At 46.8% G+C, this 19,159-nt stretch overlaps 1 protein-coding gene across 2 annotated transcripts in view; it reads left to right on the forward strand.

Moving 5' to 3' along the window:
• Positions 1-19,159, forward strand: part of GAS8 (growth arrest specific 8) — a 61,470-nt gene that overhangs the window by 28,623 nt on the left and 13,688 nt on the right. Inside the window, exon 12 of one of the 2 annotated variants that reach the window (XM_061138421.1) lies at positions 12,956-15,942. The exons of the other annotated variant lie outside the window; for it this stretch is intronic. The gene's annotated coding sequence lies outside the window, so the exon portion shown is untranslated. Of the gene's footprint in view, positions 1-12,955; positions 15,943-19,159 lie in introns of those variants that run through there. 2 annotated transcript variants of the gene reach the window in all.

Genomic DNA, 19,159 nt, shown 5'->3' on the forward strand with positions numbered 1-19,159 from the left:
GGGCGCTTTTCCGTCTGTCCTCCGGCGCTGCCCACCCCGGCCGGGCGAGCGCTCGGAGGTGGGAGGTGTCTAGCCGAGCCTGGTCCAGTCCTCCCTGGCGAAAGGCAAGCAGTCGGCTTATACAGGCCAGTCAGGCACAAGCCTCCAATCGGCGTTGCGACCGAAGCAGCCTGGCCAATAGGCGCCAGGGGAGTGCGGAGCACGCAGGAGGTCCCGCCCCAGCTCCGGGATTGGTTGCTCTGCGTCCCGCGCGTGTCTGTCAAGAGGTCGCCAGCGCGCAGGCGCGTCTTGGCAATTTTCTTTGTTTTCAGGCGTCGAGTCATAGTCCTGGACCCTCAAGTCGGCGGTGGGTTCTCAGGCTGGGTGTTTCCTTCCAGTTCCCTGAACTAGACTCTCGCCTCCACCAGACTTGAAATCCTGCTCTCGAACTTTCTCCCAGGCCCACCTGTGCCCTACTTTGTCAAATCCACTTTTGGCAAGAACTGTATGTGATGAGTACTGCCTTATTCAGGGGAAAACTGTGTAATTAACTAAATTCAGATAAGACACAAGATAAATAACATATGGTCAAAGATTTAAAGGCAACGCATGGAATAATAAGTATATTAGGAAAAGCTTGGATGATTTTAAACCTCAAAGTAGAAGTGGTACTGGTGAGTAAACTGTATATTTAATGTAGGTATAGCCTTCCCTGGTAGCTCAGCCGGTAAAAAATCCTCCTGCAATGCGGGAGACCTGGGTTCGATCCTTGGGTTGGGAAGATACCCTGGAGAAAGGCATAGCAACCCACTCCGGTATTCTTGCCTGGAGAATCCCCATGGATAGAGGATCCTGGCGGGCTACAGATCATGGGATTGCAAAGAGTTGGCCATGACTGAGCGACTAAGCACAATGTAACTATTAAAAGGCTTCAGAAATGAGTTATAAATAAAACCTCAAAGCCCTGCCAGTGTTTTCCATAAAAGGAGGCATTGAATTGGAGGATGATGGAGCGACAGAAGAGCGTTTGCTTGACACCTACTGGCCTCACAAGATAAAACGGGGACACTGTTTCTGGCTCTTACCTAGCTCTGCTCGCAGAAAAAATAACATGATTTCCATGTACTGGAAGTGTTAGGTAGTTAGAATAGGGAAAAGGAGTCCAGAATGGTGGCGGCTAAAAGACCTGGAAGGGAAAAGCCCACGAAAATAGAACAAAGGAAGTGAGAACCTCAGGTGAAACAAAACACTCCTGGCTGGCCCAATTTACATGAAACAGGCCCAGGGACAGAGAAACATATAAAAAGAGGAGCCAAAGCCCTTTTCTCTTGCTCTCCTGTGCGATGGGGCGCTCTTCTCTTCACGTCTTTGGATCGACGTGCCCTCACGCCTCGAAAATGGATTTTCCTGCTATCATCTAAATAAAATAGAGCTGTAACACTGAGCTGTAACACTGATTTATTTAAGAGCTATAACATGGTCCAGTCGAGACCTGAGAGCTATAACACGGTCTGTCCTCCGAGAGCTGTGACCCGCCAAGGGGGCTTTAATGTCTGTCACTCCAAATTTTTGTTGTGATGAGACAAAGAACCGAGGAGCATACACTCGCCTGACATCTATGGTGCCGTGACTCGGGCTTAACCTGGCTGAAACAACCTCCATGCGGAAGAGGCCAAGCGCAGCAGGAGCCCAACTCAGCGAAGCTCCCGCGATAGAAGCGGAACGCGAAGAAAACTCAGCGCAGAGGAAGGCCTGTCATGCTGGAAACCAGGGCAGCGAAAAAACGAACTCAGCAGAAAGCCCACGCAGCTCAGCCTCAGATTCCAGCTCCAGTTAAGGTAGGACTCCGGTTAAGACTCCAGTAAGACTCCGGTTAAGGTAGGAGGTCCTCGCTCCTATGGCTGGAGGGACATGCCTAACAATTACAATCTCTCGTTTCTTGTTTCCTCAAACCCCCTGTGAACAGGCGGGCGGCAGTGGGTGCAATTGAGGGACTCTAGAGAGGCTACTCGTCAGTATGTCCCAAAGGCACTATCTGCTGGGCCCCAGTAGCGGTTACTCAAGCCAGTGGGGCTGCTTCTGTCCTTACTCTTCTCTGTGCCAAAAATCAGACCAATGAAAACTGAGCACAGGTCAGCTATCTAGCAAATTTTCCAGTAGGCTATGAAGGGAATTCCTTGGCACATCTTTCCCACTGCTTTTTCCTCCTGTCCTTCAGCACTCTATCCTGGGACTCTAGCCCGGCCAAAAAGTAGGAGGTGGATTTGTTAGGATTCAGAGAGAAGCACATGCTTCAGGGTGTGGGCCATTGCTGAGGGCAAGGGCTCGGGTCAGAATGCTCGGGTCTGGGAGGTTAATTCATATGCTAATGAGTGGGAGGATCATCCCAGCCATTGGGGAACCACCCACTCCTCCCTCTGTTGACGGTGCTTTAGAGTTGTTCTGACACCTCTGGGTGTGTCTTTTGGCTTACAGATTGGGGATTAAGGTTTGCTCGAATTTGACTTGTCCTGTTGGACCCAATTGACTTTAATCGGTTTACGTTATGCCCTTGTGCTATGTCATTCTTCCAAAGGTTGTGCTCTGCACCCCCTTCCCTCCTGTTTCATGCTCCTTTCCTCAGTCCCATCTGGGCCCACAATGTTGCCTCTACAATCTACTAGAGGAATAACCAGAAACTAGCTGGCCTTGGGAGGGAAGAACTGTATAGTATCCAACCCCTTAGTCCTACCTAGCATTGGTCACACTGGAGATCTTGGGGATGCCCAAACTCCAGTCTGGGGGTCCCAGGAGGTCATCACACCTTGACCTGCCTAGGGATCTGGTCCTTGAAAGGTTGTCACGCCTCAGCCTTTCAGGGATCCGCTAGTCCCAAGGGCCCCAGGAGGTCGCAACGCCTCCACCTGCCTAGGGGCCCAATTCTTGAGAGGCCGTCATGCCTCGACCTGCCCAGGGATTCGATCTCTATCTAGGAGGCTGTCTCGCCTCAGCCTGCCTGGAGATCTGCACCCTGACCCGGGGACGCCTGGCTCTCAGGTTGCGACAGTACTAGGTAGGATGAGCGTACATCATGGTATCTATTCCCATCCACAGTGGACAAAGTAGCAATGAGTTACAACCCCCTAATTCTACCCAGTACTGATTACGCTGGAGACCTTGGGGACGCCCAAACTCCAGCCCGGGGGTCCCAGGAGATCATCATGCCTTGAGCTGCCTAGGGATCTGGCCCTCGAAAGGTTGTCATGCCTCAACCTGCTCGGGGATCCGCCGACCTGCCCAGGGGCTCAATTCTCGGGAGGCCGTCACGCCTAGACCTGCCTGGAGATCTGCATCCTGACCTGGGGACGCCTGGCTCTCAGGTTGTGACAGTACTGGATAGGATAAGCTTCAGAAAGCCTATTAGTCTTCTTTCTTTTTCTTTTCCTCCCTAATATGACTGTTTTTCAGATGGGAAATAACCAATCAACTTTCCAGCAGACGCCCTTGAGATGTATCCTTGATAACTGGAAGCTGTTCATCCTCTAACTCTGAGGAGGAGTAGTTTAAAATTCTTTTGTGCCACTGTGTGGCCACAGTATCCACTGGGGGATGAGGAATACTGGCCCGAAGATGGGACTTTAAATTACAATACCATCCTGCAATTAAAATTATTCTGCAAAAGACAAGGGAAATGGACAGAGATCCCCTATGTCCAAATTTTCTTCAGACTGAGATATGAAGGAACTCTGTCTTAAGAATGGGATTGTTGTATGCCCTAAAAGTGAGCCCACTAGGTAAATGGTGTTAGGCACAGGCAACCAAGAGAAGGACCCCCCCCCCCCCCCGCCCCGCCTTGAAGGCTCACCTCCCACAGCTCCTGAGTTGCCTGGTGCTTCTTCCTTGTTTCCAAGCGTGCCCCCATACCCAGGAGCACCCCCTCCACACAAGCCAGCTCAAGTATGTCCCTTATTTGAAACTGGAGGAGAATTCAGACCAACCCTGAGTCCATAAACCCTTCTCCCTCTTAGAACTAAGGCAGATCAAACAAGACCTGGGAAGCTATACAGATGACCCAGGCAAATGTATAGATACGTTCCAACATATTACTTTGGCCTTTAACTTGACGTGGAAGGACATCATGTCATATTTAGTCAAACTTTATCTGACCCTGAACATCAGTTCAGTTCAGTTCAGTTGCTCAGTCGTGTCCGACTCTTTGCGACCCCATGAATTGCAGCACGCCAGGCCTCCCTGTCTATCACCAACTCCCAGAGTTGACTCAAACTCATGTCCATTGAGTCGGTGATGCCATCCAGCCATCTCATCCTCTGTCGTCCCCTCCTCCTCCTGCCCCTAATCCCTCCCAGCATCAGGGTCTTTTCTGATGAGTCAACACTTCGCATGAGGTGGCCAAAGTATTGGAGTTTCAGCTTCAGCATCAGTCCTTCCAATGAACACCCAGGACTGATCTCCTTTAGGATGGACTGGTTGGATCTCCTTGCAGTCCAAGGGACTCTCAAAAGTCTTCTCTAACACCACAGTTCAAAAGCATCAATTTTTCAGCACTCAGCTTTCTTCACAGTCCAACTCTCACATCCATACATGACCACTGGAAAAACCATAGCCTTGACTAGATGGACCTTTGTTGACAAAGTAATGTCTCTGCTTTTTAATATGCTGTCTAGGTTGGTCATAACTTTCCTTCCAAGGAGTAAGCATCTTTTAATTTGATGGCTGCAATCACCATCTGCAGTGATTTTGGAGCCCAAAAAAATGAAGTCTGACACTGTTTCCACTGTCTCCCCATCTATTTCCCATGAGGTGATGGGACCAGATGCCATGATCTTAGTTTTCTGAATGTTAAGCTTTAAGCCAACTTTTTCACTCTCCTCTTTCACTTTCATCAAGAGGCTCTTTCGTTCCTCTTCACTCTCTGCCATAAGAGTGCTGTCATCTGCATATCTGAGGTTATTGTTATTTCTCCCAGCAATCTTGATTCCAGCTTGTGCTTCTTCCAGACCAGCGTTTCTCGTGATGTACTATGCATATAAGTTAAATAAGCAGGGTGACAATATACAGCCTTGACGTACTCCTTTTCCTATTTGGAACCTGTCTGTTGTTCCATGTCCAGTTCTAACTGTTGCTTCCTGACCTGCATATAGGTTTCTCAAGAGGCAGGTCAGGTGGTCTGGTATTTCCATCTCTTGAAGAATTTTCCACAGTTTATTGTGATCCACACAGTCGAAGGCTTTGGCGTAGTCAATAAAGCAGAAATAGATGTTTTTCTGGAATGATGATCCAGATGATGTTGGCAATTTGATCTCTGGTTCCTCTGCCTTTTCTAAAACCAGCTTGAACATCTGGAGGTTCTCGGTTCACGTATTGCTGAAGCCTGGCTTGGAGAATTTTGAGCATTACTTTACTAGCGTGAGAGATGAGTGCAACTGTGCAGTAGTTTGAGCATTCTTTGGGATTGCCTTTCTTAGGGATTGGAATGAAAACTGACCTTTTCCAGTCCTGTGGCCACTGCTGAGTTCTCTAAATTTGCTGGCATATTGAGTGCAGCACTTTCACAGGATCATCTTTCAGGATTTGAAATAGCTCAACTGGACTTTCATCACATCCACCAGCTTTGTTCTTATACTAGGGTCTTAAAGGAAGCCCGGAGGTATGCAACAGGGCCTCACATGTCAGGCAATAGATACCCAGTAGGGGAAACTGCAGTACCCTCCTCCGATCCTAACTGGAATTATAATGACCCTGAGCACATCTGGGAAAGGGGTCATTTTCTAATCTGTATAAAGGTAGGACTGAAAGCAGCCCAGCAAAAAGTAATCAGCTATGCCCGGGTCTCAGCAATAACTCAGGAGTCCAATGAGAACCCCGTTGCCTTTCTAGATAGGCTAAAAGAGGCCCTCCAAAAGTTTACCAATTTGGACTTAGACTCTTACGGAGGACAGGTGATGTTAAAGGACAAATTCCCTGTCCCAGTGTGCATCAGATATCAGAATTAAGTTACAACAGTCACAGCAGCAGGACTCTGCTGCCTCTCTAGATGAGATGATCCAGACAGCCACCAATACCTTTTATAGCAGAACAGGAGAAGGAGGCCAAGGCCCAGGAGAGGGAGAGAAGGAAAGAGACAAGGCATGCCCAGATGCTGGCCGCCCTCCAGGGAAGCCCTATGGCACACCCCGAGCCCTTGAATGACAAGGCACAGGCAAATGCCTAATCTGTAGACAGGCGGGGCATTGGGCCAAAGAGTGTCCTAACTGCGACAAGTCTCCTAGAACAGCTTGCCACAAATGCCATCAACTGGGACATTGGGCGGCACTCTGCCCTCGGGACCCAAGAGCCTCAAGGTCAAGCTCCAAGCCTTCCCTCACGATGGTTCAAGAGGACTGAAGCGGCCCGCTCCAGCCAGCCCGCCTGTCACAGATAACCATCACGGGGCTGGAGCCAGGGGTGCAACTGGATGTGGTAGGTAGGTCCGAGAATTTCTTGGTTGACACAGGGGCTACCTACTCTGTCTTGATCTCCTACTCCGGAGCCTTCTCCTCCCAAACCTGTACCATTTTGGGCCCTACAGGAAAAGCAACTACTAGAAGGTTTCACCCAAGCCCTTCTTCGTTGCTGGGATGCACAAATATTTTCCCACCAGTTTCTGGTGGTCCCTGAGTGTCCTACTCCCTTAATGGGAAGAGACATGCTCACTAAACTGGGGACCACCCTTGTGATGGGAAGCTTTTCAGCCCCTAGGGCCCTACAGCTCCTGGTTACTACTGAAGAATCCATTACACCTTCTCCAATAGAGAGAGAATAAAGACTATGGGAGGACAAAATTAACCCCCAGGTGTGGGACCAGGAGATTCCTGGACGAGCCCACCAAGCTGAACTGGTCATCATTGTCCTCCGAGATCCCACTCACTTTGCTAACCGGAAACAATATCCTCTCGAAAGAGAGGCTTGGGAGGGACTACAGCCTTTAATAAATAAATTCCTTGCTTGTGGGCTATTGGTCCCCACCAGTTCGCTGTGTAACACCCCAATCCTCTCAGTAAAGAAAAAGGATGGAACCTGGCGAATTGTTCAAGATCTCCGGATCATAAATGAAGCTGTAGTCCCCCTCCATCTCACAGTACCCAATGCCTATGTAATCTTGGGCGAAATCCCACCCAGTGCCAAGTGGTTTACAGTCTTGGATCTCAAAGATGCATTTTTTTTGCATACCACTGGCTAAAGAATCCCTATATCTTTTTGCCTTTGAGTGGGAGGCCCCAGGAGAAAAACACCAACAGATAACTTGGACAGTATTACCTCAGGGGTTCAGAGACAGCCCCCACTTGTTTGGACAGGCCCTTAGCCGGGATCTCCTAGATCTGGACCTGGGACCTAATGGGAAAATATTACAATATGTAGATGACCTACTAATCTGCTTGCCAGATGAGAAAAGTGCCCAACAACGTGCAATTCAGGTTCTAAACTTTTTGACAGAAAGGGGATATAAAGTCTCCCGTGCTAAGGCACAGATGGTCAAGACAAAGGTCACTTACCTGGGCGTTCAGATTACACATGGGTCCAGGAGGCTGTCCTCTGATCGGGTATAAGGAATCCTCCAGTTGCCCTCCCCCACGGCTCGAAAACAATTGCGAGCTTTCCTGGGGCTAACTGGGTACTGTAGAATCTGGATACCCAACTATGGTCTAATTGCCCAGCCCTTATATAAAAGCTTAAAGGGACAAGATGATTCAATCCCACTAATGTGGGGAACTCCTCAAAAGGACCAGAGTCTACAATAAAACAGGCCTTAACTCAGGCACTGCCTTGAGGTTGCCAGATCCAAAAAAAGCATTCCAACTTTATGTCCATGAAAGAGAGGAAATAGCCTTGGGAGTGTTAACTCAAAGGTTGGGATCTGAGCCCCAGCCTGTAGCTTACTTATCCAAGAGACTTGATCCAACCGCCCAAGGCTGGCCCCCTGCCTTTGAAATCTTGCAGCTATTGCAATTATGATACAAGATGCTTTAAAGCTGTCCTTTGGGGGCAAACTAACTCTTTTTACCAGCCACCAAGTAAAACAACTCCTAAATGGGAGAGGCCATTTATGGATGTCTGATCAAAGAATCCTCAGATATCAAGTAATACTGATGGAAAATCCAGGCCTCACTATATCCCCTTGAGGTTGTTAACCCAGCCACCCTCCTGCCTACCCCCAAGGGCTCTCTCCCCTTTCACGCCTGTCTAGAAACCTTGGACCACTGAACAAAACCCCGAGAGGGATTGTCAGAAGATCCTCTGACCAATCCTGAGGAAATCTGGTACGCTGATGGAAGCAGCTTTGTCTTGGATGGAAAAAGAAGAGCCGGATATGCAGTAGTCTCCAATTTTGAGACCTTAGAGGCTAAGCTTCTGCCACCAGGTCAAGCTACGACATGCAGCGCCAGTTCAACAACAATATAAAACTACAGCCAACCACGGAAAACATCAGTCACCCTTAGATGGACACTGCTATAAGGACTCTGAGGCCTGAGACTAACAAGAGGGGGAGGCCCAATGCCCCTCGCCGTCCCAGTTCAGCAGGAAGTAGCCAGAGAGACCTCGACGCCCCTATTCCCAAAGAATTGGGCCTCCCATCTTTTGAGGGGGGAATGTTAGGTAGTTAGAATAGGGAAAAGGAGTCCAGAATGGTGGCGGCTAAAAGACCTGGAAGGGAAAAGCCCACGAAAATAGAACAAAGGAAGGTCCAGGACTGGAGTGAGAACCTCAGATAAAACAAACAACACTCCTGCCTGGCCCAATTCACATAAGACAGGCCCAGGGACAGAGAAACATAAAAAGAGGAGCCAAAGCCCTCTTCTCTTGCTCTCCCACGCGATGGGGCGCTCTTCTCTTTGCGTCTTTGGATCGACGTGCCCTCACGCCTCGAAAATGGATTTTCCTGCTATCATCTAAATAAAACAGAGCTGTAACACTGAGCTGTAACATTGATTTATTTAAGAGCTATAACACGGTCCAGTCGAGACCTGAGAGCTATAACACGGTCTGTCCTCTGAGAGCTGTGACCTGCCAAGGGGGCTTTAATGTCCGTCACTCCAAATTTTTGTTGTGATGAGACAAAGAACCGAGGAGCATGCACTCGCCTGACAGAAGCAAGACAACTGACTGTAGAATTATTATCAAGGGGGGCCAGGAGTGCTGGTTGGGAGTCTGGATGGAGAGATATTACCAGAAAAGTGGATTTGCCTCTTGGGGGGTGTTGAACCAGAAGATATCTCAGCCAAAGCTCATGGGAAGGAAAGGTGTATTACTTGAAGAAGTATGGAGAATGGAGAACATCAGGGAGCTTTCCAGAGCAATGTCTCTCCAAACTACGGTTGGGGAAGCTTTAATCTATTGCAACAGGCATGTTCAGGCTTCCCTGGTGGCTCAGATGGTTTGGAATCCGCCTGCAGTGCAGGAGACCTGGGTTCGATCCCTGGGTCGGGAAGATTCCCCTGGAGGAGGGCATGGCGGCCTGCTCCAGTATTCTTACCTGGAGAATCCCATGGACAGAGGAGCCTGGCAGGCTACACTCCACAGGGTCGAAAAGAGTCAAACACAACTGAAGTGATTTAGCATGCACGCTATCTCCATAGTGGCTGTTCCCAGTTGACTTTCCAGCATCGATGGAGGAGGGTTCTCATTTCTCCACACCCTCTCCAGCCTTGGAGAGGCTACAAACATTCTTTGTAGAATGTTTGACGGTGGCCATTCTGATCCGTGTGAGGTGATACCTTATTGTAGTTTTGATTTGGATTTCTCTAATATTTAGCAAGGTTAACATCATTTCCTGTGATTTTTTTTAAAGGGTATGAGTGAAACCTCTTGCAGTTGACTTCTTGAATGTCTGCCCTGTTTCTTGATGAACACTCCTAGAACATTTCTTGAGGGCAATTGTTTACTCAACCCCACAGGCCTTCTGAATATTGTGAACATCAGCACAGCTTTTAACGTTGTTGTTATGGAAAACAGCCACAGGGTGGCAGCATTTCTCATGCCCCCTTTTTCTTTTCCTGTCTCTGTAATTTCATTTTGGTCTTATACTGGAATAGAGATGATGTCCTCAGACAACCAGTTTGCCTTTTTGCATTTCTTTTCCATGGGGGTGGTCTTGATCCCTGTCTCCTGTACAATGTCACGAACCTCTGTCCATAGTTCATCAGGCTCTCTGTCTATCAGATCTAGTCCCTTAAATCTATTTCTCACTGCCACTGTATAGTCATAAGGGATTTGATTTAGGTCATACCTGAATGGTCTAGTGGTTTTTTCTACTTTCTTCAGTTTAAGTCTGAATTTGGCAATAAGGAGTTCATGATCTGAGCCACAGTCAGCTCCTGATCTTGTTTTTGCTGACTGTATAGAGCTTCTCAATCTTTGGCTGCAAAGAATATAATCAATCTGATTCGGTGTTGGCCATCTGGTGATGTCCATGTGTAGAGTCTTCTCTTGTGTTGTTGGAAGAGGGTGTTTGCTATGACCAGTGCGTTCTCTTGGCAAAACTCTTTTGGCCTTTGCCCTGCTTCATTCCACACTCCAAGGCCAAATTTGCCTGTTATTCCAGGTGTTTCTTGACTTCCTACTTTTGCATTCCAGTCCCCTATAATGAAAAGGACATCTTTTGGGGGTGTTAGTTCTAAAAGGTCTTGTAGGTCTTCATAGAACCGTTCAACTTCAGGTTCTTCAGCATTACTGGTTGGGGCATAGGCTTGGATTACCATGATATTGAATGGTTTGCCTTGGAAACGAACAGAGATCATTCTGTCGTTTTTGAGATTGCATCCAAGTACTGCATTTTGGATTCTTTTGTTGACCATGATGGCTACTCCATTTCTTCTAAGGGATTCCTGCCCACAGTAGTAGATATAATGGTCATCTGAGTTAAATTCACCCATTCCAGTCCATTTTAGTCCGCTGATTCCTAGAATGTTGACATTTACTCTTGCCATCTCCTGTTTGACCACTTCCAATTTGCCTTGAGGCCTTACAAATAGCTGTGAAATGAAGAGAAGCTAAAAACAAAGGAGAAAAGGAAAGATATTCCCATTTGAATGCAGAGTTCCAGAGAATAGCCAGGAGAGATAAGAAAGCCTTCCTCAGCGATCAATGCAAAGAAATAGAGGAAAACAATAGAATGGGAAAGACTAGAGATCGCTTCAAGAAAATTAGAGATACCAAGGGAACATTTCAGGCAAAGATGGGTTCGATAAAGGACAGAAATGGTATGAACCTAACAGAGGCAGAAGATATTAAGAAGAGGTGGCAAGAATACACAGAAGAGCTGTATAAAAAAGATCTCCACGACCCAGATAATCACAATGGTGTGATCACTCACCTAGAGCCAGACATCCTGGAATGTGAAGTCAAGTAGGCCTTAGAAAGCATCACTACGAACAAAACTAGTGGATGTGATGGAATTCCAGTTGAGCTATTTCAAATCCTGAAAGATGATGCTGTTAAAGTGCTGCACTCAATATGCCAGCAAGTTGGGAAAACTCAGCAGTGGCCACAGGATTGGAAAAGGTCAATATTCATTCCAATCCCTAAGAAAGGCAATCCCAAAGAATGCTCAAACTACCGCACAATTGCACTCATCTCACACACTAGTAAAGTAATGCTCATAATTCTCCAAGCCAGGCTTCAGCAATACGTGAACCGAGAACTTCCAGATGTTCAAGCTGGTTTTAGAAAAGGCAGAGGAACCAGAGATCAAATTGCCAGTATCCGCTGGATCATCGAAAAAGCAAGAGAGTTCCAGAAAAACATCTGTTTCTGCTTTATTGACCATCTGTTTCTGCTTTATTGACTACGCCAAAGCCTTTGACTGTGTGGATCACAATAAACTGTGGAAAATTCTGAAAGAGATGGGAATGCCAGATCACCTGACCTGCCTCCTGAGAAATCTGTGTGCAGGTCAGGAAGCAACAGTTAGAACTGGACATGGAACAACAGACTGGTTCCAAATAGGAAAAGGAGTACGTCAAGGCTGTATATTGTCACCCTGCTTATTTAACTTATATGCAGAGTACATCATGAGAAACGCTGGTCTGGAAGAAGCACAAGCTGGAATCAAGATTGCCAGGAGAAATATCAATAACCTCAGATATGCAGATGACACCACCCTTATGGCAGAGAGTGAAGAGAAACTAAAAAGCCTCTTGATGAAAGTGAAAGAGGAGAGTGAAAAAGTTGGCATAGAGCTTAACATTCAGAAAACTAAGATCATGGCATCTGGTCCCATCACCTCATGGGAAATAGATGGGGAGACAGTGGAAACAGTGTCAGACTTCATTTTTTTGGGCTCCAAAATCACTGCAGATGGTGACTGCAGCCATGAAATTAAAAGACACTTACTCCTTGGAAGGAAAGTTATGACCAACCAAGATAGCATATTAAAAAGCAGAGACATTACTTTGCCAACAAAGGTCCGTCTAGTCAAGGCTATGGTTTTTCCAGTGGTCATGTGAGAGTTGGATTGTGAAGAAAGCTGAGTGCTGAAAAATTGATGCTTTTGAATTGTGGTGTTGGAGAAGACTCTTGAGAGTCCTTTGGACTGCAAGGAGATCCAACCAGTCCATCCTGAAGGAGATCAGTCCTGGGTGTTCATTGGAAGGACTGATGCTGAAGCTGAAACTCCAATACTTTGGCCACCTCATGCGAAGTGTTGACTCATCGGAAAAGACCCTGATGCTGGGAGGGATTGGGGACGGGAGGAGAAGGGGGCAACAGAGGATGAGATGGCTGGATGGCATCACCGACTTGATGGGCATGAGTTTGAGTCAACTCTGGGAGTTGGTGATGGACAGGGAGGCCTGGTGTGCTGTGATTCATGGGGTCGCAAAGAGTTGAACACGACTGAGTGACTGAACTGAACTGAGTGTTGATGTTCAATGCTGTGTTTGTATCAGGTGTACGGGAACTTAAGTAAGCCATGCATAAACTTGTATCTATTCCTTTTCAGGTTCTTTTCCCCGTATACAGAAGACCCTAAAAAGTACTGAGAAGCAAGAGTCGGAGAATAAAATAAAAATGCAACAAAATGTGGTGGAGGTGTTGGAAACAAATGGAAAATCCAAGAAATGTAATCCTGTAGAAGCAGGGCTCTACAATATTTTTACATATTTATTTATTTATTTGTCTTTGTCAGGCCTTAGTTGTGACACTTGGGATCGTCACTGCATCCCGCAAAGTCTTTGACTGAGATGCGTGGACTCTCTAGTTGCGGCTCGCGGACTAGTTGCTCTGAGGCCTGTGGGATCTTAGTTCCCAGACCAGGCAACCAACCTGACCCCTGCATTACAAGATGGAGTCTTAAACCCTGGATGCTCAGGGAAGTCCTGAAGGCTCTGCAGATTTAAAGCACAGAAATTGGACTTCAGGATTCTTGATGGTGGGTCCATTTTGTCTAAGAAACTGCCAGAGAAGCCACCCACCATCCCTATTGGCTTTGATTTTGAAACAGAGAAAAGAATCAAACAATGAGAAGCAAAGAAGGCATAGGAGGATAAACATTTTAAATTTCACGCGGAGCCTTGCCTTTCTTGTAGCTTGTTAGATGTTGTGGGTGTTCCTGAAAAGAAAGAAATTCCACTCATTGACCCTAGGTCACCTGCCTTTGTTCGGAAAAAGAGAACCCCAAAACCTACCCAAGAAGATGAAGACGAGGAACAGCCAGTAGTGATAAGAGGTTAACAATTGCCCAACTATGGAGTACCTTTTTTCTCTTTTGATTCAAAAAATTCACTTACAGAAGGAGAAGAAAATAAAACAACTGCAGAAAGGGGAGGTGCCCAACTTCTAGGCACTTCCTTTGCTTCATTTTAACACCATTAACCTGCAGGAGAAGATGAAGAACACAACTCAGGCTGAGCCTCTTGCTTGGAGCCTGGCAGAAGAGGTGCTTGAAGGCACAGACTTGGGTTCTCTCCATGCCCCGGTGACAAGGAAGGCTCCTCCTGCTGTGATGGAAAGAGCAGCTCTGGTCCCCGGATGGTGTCTGCAGCGAAGTCTAGCGGTGGAGTCGAGTGGAGAACTTGGGTGGTACCCACATAGTCAGGGGCTGCTCACCTACAGTAATTTGTGTGGCTTCCATCCTCCTCCTCTGTTTTAGAAATATCAGAATATATAGTAATTTATTCACTTAAAGTATAATTTTTACTGCTTTTAGCCTTTTTATAGTTAAATCTAAAAGATACTTGATTTCATTTATAGTTTATGTCTGATTCTTTTCTCTTCTGTGTGGAAAATGAACTTGAAGTTAAGGGGCCCTTTGCTATGAGTGGGGAGCCTCGTTAACCGCATGATGAGTAAGAGACTTGACTGATGTGTCCCTCACTGAGGCTGTCTGCGGGTTTCGGGCGGACCTGCTCTTCAGGCACCTTCTTCCCTTGTTGGTCCTAACGATGAGGGAACGCCGAGCAGGACATTTTTTTTTTTTTTTACTCTCCCAATTTCAATTTTAATGTACTTGAAGGTACAGAAAATTTTTTATAAGATTTCTTTTACCTAAAACAAATTCCTTGATTATTATATACTACATATCTTATCAAGAAGAACCCAGCATCTAATATAGTGTTAAACTTACAGTAGAGATGCTAACCTTTTATTGAAATGAAGGAGGTGCTCTGAACTACTACTTAGCCTGAAAGCTCAATTCACAGGCAGCAGAACTTGAGGCCAACAGTGTAGGATACTATTGTTATTTAGTCACTAAGATGTACTTACTCTTTTGCAACACCATGGGCTGTAGCCCTTCAGGTTCCTCTGTCCATAGGGCTTCCCAGGCAAGAATACTGGAATGGGTTGTCATTTCCTTCTTCAGGGGATCTTCCCAACCCTGGGAAGGAATCTATGTCTGCAGGACATATTTTAAGTCCTCCTGTGACCTAGGCTGGAATCAATATGTTTGTCTTACTAAAAATTAAAAAAAAGGACAGTTCCATACTCCTCTCCACAGTGATTCTTAGCCTTTACCTCTCATCAGCACCATAGATATTCTCTTTCCTCCATATCTTGTCCACCATTTACCTTTGTAGACTGAGGATGGCCTTTCAAACAGGTGCAGAGTGTTCCCTTGCTGTGGTTTTGATTTGCATGTCTCTTAACAATTCCTGATGTGCATCTCATTTTCATGGATTTTGATTTTAACTAGTGTGTGTGGAATTGACTGTGGAAACTTTCTTCTTCACAGTCTGCCCAGTTTTTATTTCTTTTCAATTAGTTATCCATGGACATTTTTAACATGCCGGTATCACTTAGAGCCCAGCAGTCCTTGTGAATATGAAGTGTTCATAAGTGTGGCAGTGAAGTAAATAGTTTTCTTTTTCTCTTTTGCCTTTTGAGCCCTTCTCTACTGTAACTTTTCCTGATCTACAGTCTGCATTGATAACTAAATTTCCTTCTTTACAGAGACTAATCTGTTATGTAAGCTATATCCTCCACTTCTATGTGTGTGTGTGTTAGTTGCTCAGTTGTGTCTGACTCTGCGATCCCATGGACTGTAGCTCACCAGGCTCCTCTGTCCATGAAATTCTCCAGGTAAGACTACTGGAGGAGGTTGCCATACCCTTCTCCAGGGCTATCCCACACCTATTGCCCTCTAACTCTTCATGAGCCATACTTTGCATCTATTATCTTTTAATTTTATGCTAGTCACATCCTTAAGTTAAGTGATGCTTAACTTGTCATTTGTTTGTCCCTCTTTTTGCATTATGGAAAGAAAGGCACAGTGCAATCCACAAAAGGCAATGGACCCAACTCCTGGGACTGCCTGCCAGACCCAAGTTACTGGGCTCGTTGACACCAGCCTGTTGACTGACAGACAGAATACAGGATCCTTACATGTTTGCTCTTTATCTCCAGCCTGTGACTATGAGCCCTAACTGTGTGATCCCCTTGATTCCCTATTGGAGACACAGTTCTTGAGCATAAGCCTACTGTGTTCTCTCCTCTGCCAGCTTGGGGATTAAAGCCATCTTTCTATTTCCTCCAAAAAACATTTATTTCCACAAAGGTATAAGGTTCCTATATTCTTGTTCCTTTTTGCATTGTTTCAAAACAGTCAACAGGTTAATCTTCTGAAAAGAAGGAAACTTAGTTATCAATGCAGACTATAGATCACGAACAACTAATGTAAAGAAGGAATCAAAAGGCCAAAGAGAAAAAACTTTATTTCACGGCAGCATAAGCAATAGCTTTAAAGTTTCTGTTGTGGGAAACGGCCACAAGGAGACAGGATTTCTTCATGCTTTACTCCTGTTACTACAGTAACCAGAACCTTAGGGTTACTCCTAGTCCGTGGTTTCTTCTGGCACATGCCAGAAGCCTGTGTCTCATTAATCCTTGGTTTTTGTTTGCTTGTATGTTTTTTAAACTTAATGTTTACTTTTTTTGGAGGATAGCTGACTTACAAAGTTGTGTTTGTAGGTGGAGAGATTCTTCATCAGTTATCCCCATACACATTGATTCATCTTTGCGTTTATCACATACACGTTATTATAGTGTGTAGTACAGCACCTTTTCCAAAGTAGGTCTGTGTTGATTCTATATTCTACATGTATTTGTGAGTATACATTAATCCCAACCTCCTAGTTTATCCCTTCCACCCACAACTCCCCTTCGGTAATCATGCTCGTTTCCTAAGACTGTGCATGTATTTTGCTTTTATAAAATAGCTCATTGATATCAATTTCTCCTGAAGTACTTCACTTACTATGGTTGTTCTAGATTAATCTATGATTGTTCTAGATTATCCCTGCAAGTGGCATTTTTTTCATGGCTGAATCATATTCCATTCTATGCATATATGACTTCTTTATTCATTCATCTGTCCATGTACACTTTGGTTACTGCCACGTCTCAGCCATTGTAAATGCTGCTGCAGTGCTTGCTTGTGTGTGTGTGTGTTGCTGTTCAGTCACTACTTCTATCTTGCAGAACCGAGACAGTCCCCACAAGACACTCAGTCTCCTTTTACCTCCCTCAGCCTCTGGCACCCACCATTCTGCTTTCTGTGAATATGAAGCCGACTGCTCTAGGGGCCTTGTATGAGTGGACTCAAACATCATTTGTCCTTTCTTTTCTGGTTTATGTCACTGAGCTTAATGCCCTAGGGTTCATCCACGCTGTAGCCTGTGTCAGAACTGCTTTCCTTTCAGGCTGGACAACATTTATTCTGTGGATGGACCATGGTCTGCTTGTCCATTCTTCTGTTGAGGGACACAGGGAATGTCTACATTCATCTCTCACATCTTGTAATATTTGTGGAATAACTTCAGAAAGTCCCATGATGATCCAAAAGTCATTCACCATTAACTACTTTATAAACTTTTTTATTTTGAAACCCATCAGAGCTGAGAAGAAGGGAAGAATGCATGTGAGCTTCACTTGTGTTTAGGAACGAACGCTTTAGGGTATTCACTTTATTCCCTGTGTGTGTGCGTGCTCCTGTTTGCGGACATGTGCTGTTTGTGTTCACCGTGTAGGTGCACAGCGCATTATGTGTGTGGCATGGGCGTGTGTGTTTGTGTGGTAATGGGTCATGGTCGGGGGGCTTGGGGCCCGAGGTGGGCAGGTGGGCGCAGGTGGGAGCTCCCCTGGGTTCTCTGTTCTGATGGCGTCTATGCCCCACCTCTGCCTGCATTCTCCACTTGGGTGCAGCGCGGTGCCCTGTGGGCGTCAACCCGGGCACGAGGTCATTTGACTGTGAGCCTAGGAGGTGTCAGGCTTCCTACCCCACCACCCTGCAGGGAAGCAGGACTTGAGCGCGCTCCATCCCTAACTGACCAGCAGGATGGACCGGCCGGCTCTCCCCGCCGGACCCTGCAGGACTGTCCTTCTTGGGAGACCGGGGCAGCGCCTCCTACTGGAAGCCTGGGACGCTGCAGCCGGGCCACTTCCGGTCTGTCCCGCCGCGCTCCAGGAGGTTCCCAGCTCTGGCCCGGGCCCTGACCTCAGCGTGGCCATAGAACCTGGTCACGGTTTTGTTCTGCCCGTTGAAATGTTTAGCGACAAAGCTTTTGTTCCCTTTCCTGATGTGGGTGAAGTGTGGAGCCCAGTGATGATTTCTTCTTCAAGAAAGGTACATCCTCGTTCTCACATGCGGGTGAGCCCCCTGTCCAACGATGAGAGACCCCAGGGGTGTGACCTGTGCCTCCTGGGACCGCAGCCCTAAGCTGCTTTGAACCTGACCAAGTTCTGTCTACATGGTAGATTCAGACCTCTCCAAATCCTGTCTACACTGATGATATTATGAGACCGCATGCTTCTACACTGAGAACATTTACACCTGACCGGGTTCTCAGTGCAGCAGGATGTGGAGACCTGGGTAGAGACCCGGCCTGGCCTCTGTCCTGGAAAACTCCGTGCCTGCCTCTGAATGTCAGTGCTCAGATGTCTGGGGTCTGGAGCTGAGGTGGGTTTCTCTGGGTAACCGTGGGGTTCCATGGCCCTCCCAGGGGTCAGTGCTGAGGTAGGGCTCTTAGTCTTTCCCTCTGACAAGTTCACCTCCCCTGGGGCTCATCAGGACACCTCAGGTAGGCTACCTGATTTTTGTTGTTCAGTGACTATTTGTGACCACATGGACTGCAGCACGTCAGGCTTCCCTGTCCTCCACCATGTCCTGGTGTTTGCTCAAACTCATGTCCATTGAGTCGGTGATGCCATCCAGCCGTCTCATCCTCTGTTGTCTCCTTCTCCTCTGCCTTCAATCTGTCCCAGCATCAGGGTCTTTTCCAATGAGTCAGCTTTTCCCGTCAGGTGGCCAAAGTATTGGAGCTTCAGCTCCAGCATCAGTCTGTCCAATGAATATTCACAGTTGATTTCCTTAGGATTGATGGGTTTGCTCTCCCTGCAGTCCAAGGGACTCTCAATAGTCTTCTCCAGCACCACAGTTCGAAAGCATCAGTTCTTCGGTGCTCAGCCTTCTTTATGGTCCAATTCCCACATCCATACATGCCTACTGGACAAACCGTTGCTTTGACCATATGGACCTGGCTTGGTTACACATTGGGGGCCCACCGACCACAGCCGTGGTGTCCTGACCAAGTGAATGTGTGACCCCAGGTTGGGGGTCTGGGGACTGTGTGAGTCTCACCCCGTCTGCATGGGTCAGAATCATATGCAGAGGGAGACCATACACTCAAAGCTAAGAAAAAGGAAAGAATAC

The sequence above is a fragment of the Dama dama genome, chromosome 4 (genome assembly GCF_033118175.1).
Source record: "Dama dama isolate Ldn47 chromosome 4, ASM3311817v1, whole genome shotgun sequence".
NCBI classification, from domain to species: Eukaryota; Metazoa; Chordata; class Mammalia; order Artiodactyla; family Cervidae; genus Dama; species Dama dama.